Here is a 10,782-nt window from a genome sequence, read left to right on the forward strand (position 1 = left end):
GGGAGACCGCCTGGGATTTCTCAATGCCATAGGCTTTTTTTTTAAGTTGTTGGCATTGACTTCGTTTTTTTTTTGCTTGTTTCCCAAGGTGACCATCTTGGCGTTTGTCAAGAGGGTTGAAAGTGCCTGAAGGGATTGCCTACGGGCACATCACCCTGAAAGCACCTGATCTCGTTTGATGTTGGAGGCTAAGAAGAGTTTTAGTACGTGGATGGGAGACCGCCTGGGAATACCAGGTGTCGTAGGCTTCTTTTTATGTTGTTGGCGTTGACCTTTTTTTTTTTAGCTTGTTTCCCAAGGTCACCATCTTGGTGTTTGTCAAGAGGGTTGAGAGTGCCTGAAGAGCTTGCCTATGGCCACATCACTCTGAAAGCACCCAATCTTGTCTGATCTTGGAGGCTAAGAAGAGTCAGGCCTGGTTAGTACCTGGATGGGAGACCACCTGGGAATACCAGTTATTGTAAGCTTCTTTTTATGTTGTTGGCGTTGATTCGTTTTTTTTTTCCCCTTGTTTCCTAAGGTGACCATCTTGGCATTTGTCAAGAGGGTTGAGAGTGCCCAAAGAGATCGCTTACAGCAGCATCACCCTGAAAGAGCCCTATCTCTTCTCATCTCTGAGGCTAAGAAGGGTTGGGCCTAGTTAGTACCTTTATGGGAGATGGCATTGGAATACCAGGTGCCGTATTCTTCTTTTTATGTTGTTGACATTGACCTGTCTTTTTTCGCAAGGTTGGGCCTTGCTAGTACCTGGATTGGAGACAACCTGGGAATACTAGGTGCTGTAGGCTTCTTTTTATGTTGTTGGCGTTTACTTGTTTTTGTTTTGTTTGTTTACCAAGGTGACCATCTTGGTGTTTGTCAAGAGGGTTGAGAGTGCCTGAAGAGCTTGCCTATGGCCACATAACCCTGAAAGCACCAGATCTCGTCTGATCTCAGAGACTAAACAGGGTCGGGCCTTGTTAATACCTGGATGGGAGACCACCTGGGAATACTAGGTGCTGTAGGAAGTCTATGTTCTTATGTTGTTGGCGTTAACTTGTTTTTTTTTGTTTGTTTCCCAAAGTGAGCATCTTGGCGTTAGTCAAGAGGGTTGAGAGTGCCTGAAGAAATCTCCTATGGCCACATCACCCTGAAAGAGCCCAATCTCATCTGATCTCTGAGGCTAAGCAGGGTTGGGACCAGTTTAATCCCTGGATGGGAGACCGCTTCTTGTTATGTTGTTGCTGTTGACCTATTTTTTTCCGCTTGTTCCCAAGGTGACCATCTTGGCATTTGTCAAGAGAGTTGAGAGTGCCTGAAGATATTGGCTACGGCCACATCACCCTGAATCTATTCCATCTCATCTGATCTTGTAGGCTAAGCAGGGTCGGGCCTGGTTAATGCCTGGATGGGAGACCGCCTGGGAATACCAGGTGACCATTTAAATCGAAAATTGGACTGCAAGTCTAGTAACGTATGTGGGGGGACTGCGACCCCCATGGCCTCTGATTTCAATAAGTATCCCGTATATCTGGAATTCCCGAAGGAGATTTGGCAAGGAAACTCTGGGATTCTTCAACGAGAACAGCATGTCATCCACGTAGGCAGATATCTTGCACTCAATAGTACCCATTTGGAGTCCCGTTATGTCTGAGTTTTGTCGAATTGTGGAGAGAAAGGGTTCCAATGACAGTGTGAATAATAGGGGCGACAGGGGGCAACCCTGTCTGATCCCATTCCCGATGTCAAGGGGAGATGAGAGCACCCCATTCACTTTGAGTTGAGCTGAAGGGCGTGAGTATATCTTACTTATCCATGCCAGCATCCGTTCACTCAGACCTATATGGCGAAGGACCGAGAACATGAATGTCCATTTGACCCGATCAAAAGCCTTCTCGGCATCAGTACTCACGAAAAGACAAGGGGTCCCAGATGACTTTGCTTTATGGACCAGGGTAAGCACCTTAATGGTGTTGTCCCTATCTTCCCTGGTGGGAATAAAACCTAACTGGTCAATATGTATAAGGGACTGCAAGTGCTGTGCCAATCATGTGGCGAGGATTTTAGAGAATCGTTTTAGGACCGAATTTAGGAGGGAAATGGGTCTGTAGCTCCCACATAGGCCCGGGTCTTTGCCCTCCTTAGGTATCAACGAGATGTGGGCTCTAAGGGTATCCTCAGGAAAATCCCCATTCGAACTCAGAGTATTAAATAAATTCACCAAGCGCGGGCCGAGAATAGGGAGGAAGGTCTTATAGTATTGTGCGGTATATCCGTCAGGGCCCAGAGCCTTACCCACCTTCGGAGGTCCCTGGACTTCTTCCAGTGTGATCGGGTCCTCCAAGTACTCCTGTGATTCCGATGAGAGGGTTGGTAGACCAGAACCGGTTACATATCTGTCTATATTGTCCTGTCCGGACCCTGAATCGGGCAGGTTGTAGAGATCAGAGTAAAATTTTTCAAAAACAAAACAAGATAAAGTTGGCGCACAAATGAATGGTCTCTTTAAGAGCGTTTGACTATCTCGTGGGATGTTTGTTTATTTAAATGAATGTCCTGTAGATGGTCTCAATGTGCGGCTGTTAACCCATTATGGACTTGGCAAAGACTTTGGCTATTTGGGTTGGGGTAGAGGCCCTCTGGCCATTCTCATCTATCAACTGTGGTATGTAAGAGGCAGATTTCAACTCCTTTACCGACCTGGCTAAGATTTTTCTGCATTTGTCCCCTGACTCCTACGTCAGTTTACGACAAAACTGGAGTGCCGCTTTCGCTTTATAATGGAGCAGGTCAGTAATCTGGGTACGGAGTGTCCCCAATTCAATCTCTAAGGTCCGTGAGGGGGCATGTTTATGTTTTGCTTCCACAGAGGCAAGTTCACAAAACAGATTAGCAAGCTGTTCCTTCCGTGTTCGTTTGATGCGTGCCCCGTGCCTGATAAGTACCCTGCGGAGTACTGACTTGTGAGTCTCCCAAATTATCCCCGGGTCGCAATCCTGCGTTTAGTTTTCTTGGAAATAAAGGTCCAATTCCCTGGTCACATCTGCTAAAACTTCCGGTATCTGGAGGAGGCTCTCATTAAGGTGCCAGAATAGAGACCTAGGTGAGGGGTTCCTAGAGAGGGTGTAGGTAAGGGCTACAGGAGCGTGGTCGGACCAAGTAATATGACCGATGGAGGAAGAGCTCACCAAGTGCAGTTGGTCATGTGGAATCAAGAAGAAGTCTATCCTCAAGTATGATTTGTGAGGGGAAGAGCAAAAAGAGTAGTCCTTTTATCCGGAGTGTTGCAGACACCAGACACTAATTGGTCATTCAGTAAACACTTAGTAATCCGCTTTCTAGAGGAAATGAGGAGCGAGGAGCAAGAGGCAGAGGTGTCAACCGATGGCGAAAGGGGACATTAAAGTCCCCACCTAATATCAACTGGCTCTCCCGAAAGTCACATAATCTGTGCAGGGTAGTTCTGAGGAATGTGTCTTGGTGATCATTGGGAGCGTACACAGTGGCAAATGTAAAAAGGAGCTCTCCAATGTGGCCCCTAAGAAAATGATATCGGCCCCCAGGGTCCACCAGAGAATCCTGGAGAACCGAGGGGAGCCTGCTAGAGATCAGAATGGAGATTCCCTTGGTCTTAGAGGAGGGGTTAGTAGAGTGGTAGACCTTAGCGAAGGATCTTGACTGTAGAAAGGGGAGGCTAGTATTTTTAAAATGTGTTTCTTGTATAAAGGCCACATCAGTACAGGAAGTCTTCAGTTCTCACAGGAGGATCCACCGCTTTTCAGAGGCGTTCAGTCCCTTAACGTTTAGAGAGGTGACCTTGACTGAGTCTGCCATCACTCCTCGGGGAGGGGAAGGGGGACGTCAGAAAAAAGAAAAGAAAAAAAAGTTGAACCAAGGTAGGTATTGGGTAGGTAATGGATGGCGGGAACTAAGGGGGAGAAAGGAAGGGCAAATGGAAGGAAAGGTAAGAGGAAAAAGAGGCCGGGCACCTCAACCCCAGGGGGAGAGGGAAATTAAGGGTTGTCCGCACTCAACAGTACAGGAATTGTATACTAAAACAGCACAATTATGCTATAGCGTTTACCACATGTACACTGGGTTTAAAGCGCCGTCCTACTTGGGTTGGTGGGTAGACAGGTCGGGGAGAGGGAGCCCCCGGATCCCAGTCCCCCCAGTCCCGGCAGTGGTAAATGTCACGTCTGATACCGGTATGCAAATAAAAGTCAATCAGTAACATCATAGAACCAAAAAACAATAGTATAATCAAAACAGAGGTAGAGCATAGAACTGTCAGCACTGAGGGGTCTCCTCAGCTCGCCCTAAACGTAGGCATGCACGAGGGAGCCTGTCACAACAGAAAAGGCATCACAGAATGGGATCCACCACCCCCCGTCCCATACCCCAAAAGTACATGCAGCCCCCGAACAAATGTATTTCTCCCTTTGGCAGATTGTCCTCTCCTTACCCCCTCTCCTCCGTCCACACCCCACGGGAAAAGGGGGAGGGAAGGGGGGAAAAGAGGAGGGTAAGGGGGGAAAGGGGGAGGGAAAGGGGGGGCAGCAAGGGAGAGGGGACAAACATGCGGAAATGTCAAGTCCTTTAGCGCACTCACACCAGCAACCACCCGGTCCCCATAAGTTTCAACTCCTCCCCTCCATGGTCACCACATCAAGATGAAAGAGGAGCAGCCCTGGTCGGAGCATGGAGAATCCGGCAGGCAAGGGGCTGGGGCCACCATCCCTCCATCCAACGGGAGACTTCACCCGAGCAGCAGTTCTGGGGCCCGCCAATTAGTGTCTCTCCTGCATCGCCATCGGGGGCTGTGTAGAGCATCCAGAGGGAGGCTGGGACCGCCCAAACAGTAAGGGGTAAATCCTCCAGGGGGGTCCATAGTCAAACTGGAGGGAAGCAGTGTCTCGTACCAATAGGCTCAATAAAAAAGTCATCCAGGGTGTCCCCGAAAGCTGCAGAAGGCAATGTCGGCAAAGAGTAGGTGGGGGCCAGAGGAGGGGGGGACGAGGGGTGCAACCAGGGAGAGGGGACACATATGCGGGAATGTCAAGCCCTTCCAGTACAGCGCACTAGGTATCACTCAGACCCCCCAAAGTGCAACTCCCCCCTCTAAGGTCAAGACTCCAGAAGGGAAGATGAGCCGCCCTGGTCTGTACATGAAAGAACCTGCTGCCAAGGGGTTGGGGCCATCATCCCTTCCTCCAATGGGAGATGCCACCAGCATGACAGCCCCGTGTCCTGTCAAGTGGTGCCCCTCCGACAATGTCGTTGGGGTATATGTGGAGCATCCAGGGGGAGGCAGGGACCACCCAAACAGTGAGGGGTAAAGCCTCCAAGGGGACCGGTGTCAGACAGGAGGATAGCGGTGTCTTGTACAAGTTGGTTAATTAGACAAGTCATCCAGTGTGTTCCTGTGAGCAGCGGAAGGAAAGGTTGGTAAGGATTATGAATGGGTGGGGGCCAGGGAAGTGCTGTATGGGTCCATTTAAATCGAAAATTGGATTGCAAGTCTAGTAACGTTTGCGGGGGGACTGCGACCCCCATGGCCTCTGATTTCAAGAAGTATCCCGTATATCTGGAATTCCCGAAGGAGATTTGGCAAGGAAAACAGCATGTCAGCGAGAACAGCATGTCATCCAGGTAGGCAGATATCTTGCAGTCAATAGTACCCATTTGGAGTCCCGTTATGTCTGAGTTTTGTCGAATTGTGGAGAGAAAGGGTTCCAATGACAGTGTGAATAATAGGGGCGACAGGGGGCAACCCTGTCTGGTCACATTCCCGATGTCAAGGGGAGATGAGAGCACCCCATTCGCTTTGAGTTGAGCTGAAGGGCGTGAGTATATCTTACTTATCCATGCCAGCATCTGTTCACTCAGACCTATATGGCGAAGGACCGAGAACATGAATGTCCATTTGACCCGATCAAAAGCCTTCTCGGCATCAGTACTCACGAAAAGACAAGGGGTCCCAGATGACTTTGCTTTATGGACCAGGATAAGCACCTTAATGGTGTTGTCCCTATCTTCCCTGGTGGGAATAAAACCTAACTGGTCAATATGTATAAGGGACTGCAAGTGCTGTGCCAATCACGTGGCGAGGATTTTAGAGAATCATTTTAGGACCAAATTTAGGAGGGAAATGGGTCTGTAGCTCCCACATAGGCCCGGGTCTTTGCCCTCCTTAGGTATCAACGAGATGTGGGCTCTAAGGGTATCCTCAGGAAAATCCCCATTCGAGCTCAGAGTATTAAATAAATTCACCAAGCGTGGGCTGAGAATAGGGAGGAAGGTCTTATAGTATTGTGCGGTATATCTGTCAGGGCCCAGAACCTTACCCACCTTCGGAGGTCCCACGGCCATCTGGACTTCTTCCAGTGTGATCGGGTCCTCCAAGTACTCCCGTGATTCCGATGAGAGGGTTGGTAGACCAGAACCGGTTACATATCTGTCTATATTGTCCTGTCCGGACCCTGAATCGGGCAGGTTGTAGAGATCAGAGTAACATTTTTCAAAGACTTTGGCTATTTGGGTTGGGGTAGAGGCCCTCTGGCCATTCTCATCTATCAACTGTGGTATGTAAGAGGCAGATTTCAACTAATTTACCGACCTGGCTAAGATTTTTCCGTATTTGTCCCCTGACTCCTACGTCAGTTTACGACTAAACTGGAGTGCCGCTTTCGCTTTATAATGGAGTAGGTCAGTAATCTGGGTACGGAGTGTCCCCAATTCAATCTCTAAGGTCCCCAAGGGGGCATGTTTATGTTTTGCTTCCACAGAGGCAAGTTCACAAAACAGATTAGCAAGCTGTTCCTTCCGTGTTCGTTTGATGCGCGCCCCGTGCCTGATAAGTACCCTGCAAAGTACTGACTTGTGAGCCTCCCAAATTATCCCTGGGTCGCAGTCCTGCGTTTAGTTTTCTTGGAAATAAAGGTCCAATTCCCTGGTCACATCTGCTAAAACTTCCGGTATCTGGAGGAGGCTCTCATTAAGGTGCCAGAATAGAGACCTAGGTGAGGGGTTCCTAGAGAGGGTGTAGGTTAGGGCTACAGGAGCGTGGTCGGACCAAGTAATATGGCCGATGGAGGAAGAGCTCACCAAGTGCAGTTGGTCATGTGGAATCAAGAAGAAGTCTATCCTCAAGTATGATTTGTGAGAGGAAGAGCAAAAAGAGTAGTCCCTTTCCCCGGATTGTTGCAGACACCAGACATCAACTAATTGGTCATTCAGTAAACACTTAGTAATCCGCTTTCTAGAGGAAATGAGGAGCGAGGAGCAAGAGGCAGAAGTGTCAACCGATTGCGAAAGGGGACATTAAAGTCCCCACCTAATATCAACTGGCCCTCCCGAAAGTCACATAATCTGTGCAGGGTAGTTCTGAGGAATGTGTCTTGGTGATCATTGGGAGCGTACAGAGTGGCAAATGTAAAAAGGAGCTCCTCAATGTGGCCCCTAAGAAAAAGATATCGGCCCCCAGGGTCCACCAGAGAATCCTGGAGAACCGAGGGGAGCCTGCTAGAGATCAGAATGGAGATTCCCTTGGTCTTAGAGAAGGGGTTAGTAGAGTGGTAGACCTTAGGGAAGGATCTTGACCGTAGAAAGGGGAGGCTAGTGTTTTTAAAATGTGTTTCTTGTATAAAGGCCACATCAGTACAGGAAGTCTTCAGTTCTCACAGGAGGATTCACCATTTTTCAGAGGAGTTCAGTCCCTTAACCTTTCCTTAATTCCTTAGAGAGGTGACCTTGACTGAGTCTGCCATCGCTCCTCGGGGAGGGGAAGGGGGACGTCAGAGAAAAGCAAAGAAAGTTGAACCAAGGTAGGTATTGGGTAGGTAATGGATGGCGGGAACTAAGGGGGAGAAAGGAAGGGCAAATGGAAGAAAAGGTATGGGGAAAAAGAGGCCGGGCACCTCAACCCCAGGGGGAGAGGAAAATTAAGGGTTGTCCGCACTCAACAGTACAGGAATTGTACACTAAAACAGCACAATTATGCTATAGCGCTTACCAGATGTACGCTGGGTTTAAAGCGCCGTCCTACTTGGGTTGGTGGGTAGACAGGTCGGAGAGGGAGCCCCCAGATCCCAGTCCCCCCAGTCCCGGCAGTGGTAAATGTCACGTCTGATACCGGTATGCAAATAAAAGACAATCAGTAACATCATAGAACCAAAAAACAATAGTATAATCAAAACAGAGGTAGAGCATAGAACTGTCAGCACTGAGGGGTCTCCTCAGCTCGCCCTAAATGTAGGCATGCACGAGGGAGCCCGTCACAACAGAAAAGGCATCACAGAATGGGATACACCACCCCCCGTCCCATACCCCAAAAGTACATGCAGCCCCCGAACAAATGCATTTCTCCCTTTGGCAGATTGTCCTCTCCTTACCCCCTCTCCTCCGTCCACGCTCCGGGGGAAAAGGGGGAGGGAAGGGGGGAAAAGAGGGGGGGGAAGGGGGTAAAGGGGGAGGGAAAGGGGGCAAGGAAGGGAAGGAGGTAAGGGAGGGAAGGGGGAGGGAAGGGGGGGCAACAAGGGAGAGGGGACAAACATGCGGAAAGGTCAAGTCCTTTAGCGCACTCACACCAGCAACCACCCGGACCCCATAAGTTTCAACTAATCCCCTCCATGGTCACCACATCAAGATGAAAGAGGAGCAGCCCTGGTCGGGACCAGTGTCAGACAGGAGGATAGCGGTGTCTTGTACAAGTTGGTTAATTAGACAAGTCATCCAGTGTGTTCCTGTGAGCAGCGGAAGGTAGGTCGGTAAGGATTATGAATGGGTGGGGGCCAGGGAAGTGCATAAAACTGCCACCAGATGACCGGGGCAGAGAGGGCAAGGGGATGAAAGTCAGATCTGTCAGAAAGTTACGTTGGCCTTCCCTTGAAGCTGAGCGCTCTGCATACCCAGGACGTTCTGCTGTATAATCTAGCCTATCTGTATACATTAGCCTGTCTTTTGTACACATTAGCCTCTCTGTATCAACTAGCCGGTCCTCTGTATACACTAGTCCGTCCCTAGCTTGTCTTTTATACACCTAGTCTCTCGGTATACCCCGCCTTTCTGTATAGATCTTTATACACTAGCCTCTCTGTGTACCCTAGCCTCTCTGTATAATCTTGCCTCTCATTATACCCCAGCCTGTATTCTGTTTACCCAATTTTGTCTTTTATATAAACTAGCCTGTCTACTGTATAACCTAGCTTCTCATTATACATATAGTGTAGTGTACAGAAACAAGCTGACAGTGAGGCCGGGGCCTCACTGTCAGCTTGTTTCTGTACACTACACTATTCCGTCTGTTTACACTAGCAAGTCTGTGTAACCCAGTCTCTCTCTCCCTAGAAAACACCAACCCTGGCCCTGACAGAGGAGGAGGGTTAAATAGTCCCTCAGGCTCCTCCCGCAAATACAGGCTGGCCTTCGGCCAGCCTTCCCACTTTTAATCGGAGTCTTCAAGTGGGAAAAGCGATATTACTTAAGAACCAAGGCCTAAGGTGTGCCATGGCCTGGACGGTCAGTATGCCTGAAAAGAGGGCAAAAAGACACAAGTATAGGTGGAAAAGGGAAGGTAAAGATCCCATCCATAAAATAACGTATGCCCAAATGCCAACTGTAAGTAACCGGTAAGTTACCACTGTGAGAGTAGAACCCACCGACTCCTGACCTGGAGATGAGAAGGAACCCCCTAAGAGCCTGCAAGCTACGCAAACCCAAATGAATGTCCCGTGAAGGATAGGATGAGCCTGATGCCCAAGGTAACCCAGACATGAGAATGAACTTCTTGTGAATGAGAGGATACGTGGGGAAAAGGGAGCAAGGGCTGACCCGAAGAACCCCTGCAAGAAGATGGCTGAGCAGACTGAAAAAACCCAACACAAGACCGCCTGTCAAAAACCCAGTGAGGCTATTATAATTGGAATGAGGCTGGGGTAATAAGACTGGCTTGGGTATACGGCGCGGTACACCCTAGAAAAGAAAGAGAAAACAGAAAAGTCAAACAAGGTAATACAGATAGGCTAATGTCATTCCCCTGAGCCTAGTGTATACAGAAGAATGCCTAGTGTATACAGAGAGGCTAGTGTGTACAGATGACAAGCTATTGTTTACAGATAGGCTTGTGTATGAGTTTAGAGTATGCAGAGAGGCTGGGACACCGAGACCATTGTAAAAAGAAGGCAGGCAAGTGTATATAGGTTACGGGCACGTGTATATAGAAGACAGAGAGGCTAGTCTATATAGAGGGACTGGTGTACACAGAAAGATTAATGTATACAGAAAGGCTAGCGTGTACAGAAGACAGGACTTTATTTTTTTGCTAATGCAACTACTTCTAAATCATGTAAAGAGTTACAGTGCTTTTTTCATATTTTGGTACTGTTAAAAGGTCAGTGGTGTGTAGTGGTGATATCAATGTGACAGTTAATGTGGAGAACTACAAATATACAAAATAGAGCAAAAGAGTGCTAAGTTTATTTTGTTAAGTCATTGACTGATAGACGTTCAGTAATTGGATGTTATTGGTTTGGCAGTACATGGTTTATTTTGATGTAAGATAGCCGAGTTTTAGACGACTTTATTATTAGCATTAGTCGCATTATTCATATTTATTATGCAGAGTGTAAGTATTGTAGTGAGACGATATTGCTTTTGAAAGATTCGTATTATTATACATAGCATTGTTAGTAGACCGATAGGACAACTTACATGGCTTAATATTGCAGAGCGTAATTTAACAGGAAAGAAATCCAAAGCGTTAGTTGCAGTTCCTTCATAAAACTGAGTAATCGCAGCATTACT

The 10,782-nt window shown here is 48.2% G+C and overlaps 2 pseudogenes; both read left to right on the forward strand.

Annotated features, from left to right (window-relative positions):
• Window positions 1-348: 348 nt before the first annotated feature.
• LOC143928882 (5S ribosomal RNA) lies at window positions 349-467 on the forward strand (annotated as a pseudogene).
• A 421-nt stretch (window positions 468-888) lies between these two features.
• On the forward strand, window positions 889-1,007 carry LOC143928849 (5S ribosomal RNA; annotated as a pseudogene).
• The last annotated feature ends 9,775 nt before the right edge of the window (window positions 1,008-10,782 follow it).

The sequence above is a fragment of the Lithobates pipiens genome, unplaced genomic scaffold (genome assembly GCF_037356315.1).
Source record: "Lithobates pipiens isolate NorthernLeopardFrog02 unplaced genomic scaffold, aLitPip1_a1.2 Scaffold_23, whole genome shotgun sequence".
In the NCBI taxonomy this organism is placed as follows: domain Eukaryota; kingdom Metazoa; phylum Chordata; class Amphibia; order Anura; family Ranidae; genus Lithobates; species Lithobates pipiens.